Consider the following 813-nt stretch of genomic DNA (forward strand, 5'->3'; position numbering starts at 1 on the left):
TATATATATATATATATATATATATATATATATATATATATATATATATATATATATGTATATATATAAATATATATATATATATACATATATATTTATATAAATCCTGTGTGCATGCACATGTCTGACCACTGGTGCTGCAGGAAAAGCGGTAGTGACCTCAACACGAATTTGTTGCGGTGTATCCCAATTGTCTCCCGCAAAAGAAAGAGAAGAAGGAGACACAACAACACCAACAGGGGCCTCTAAAAACACTTGCACGGGGCCGTCCGTGGGGCTGAAATGCAGAGATACCCCGTATGTTATCTGCGAGAAAATACAAACATTTGCATGCATGCATGCATGCATGCGCGTATGCATGCATGCATGCATGCAGGCGGGTGGGAATGCTTCTTAACATGTATGCATTCGCCCTTGCACACGTGCTCTCTTGCTTGCATGCATGCATGCATGCATGCATGCATGCTACAGAAGCAGTTTATATGCATGCATGCATGCATGTATACACACACATGCATAAACGAAAGCACATGCACGCATGCATGCATGCACGCATGCATGCATGTATACACACGCATGCACACACGAAAGCAGATGCATGCATGCATGCATGTACACACACGCATATGTAAAGGAACCTGCATGCAAGCATGCATGCATGCATGCATGCATGCATGCATAGACAGTGGAGCGTGGTGGTTACGTACCGCATCTCCGCGTGTGAGTAGAGTTGGCTGCTGTTCAAGGTGATGAAAGCGGAGAGAAAGTTTATCGTTTTCTATAATTTTTATTTCAATAAAATTATAATTAAGC

The sequence above is a fragment of the Eimeria mitis genome, genomic scaffold, assembly GCF_000499745.2.
Source record: "Eimeria mitis Houghton genomic scaffold, Emh_scaff7902, whole genome shotgun sequence".
Classification (NCBI taxonomy): domain Eukaryota; phylum Apicomplexa; class Conoidasida; order Eucoccidiorida; family Eimeriidae; genus Eimeria; species Eimeria mitis.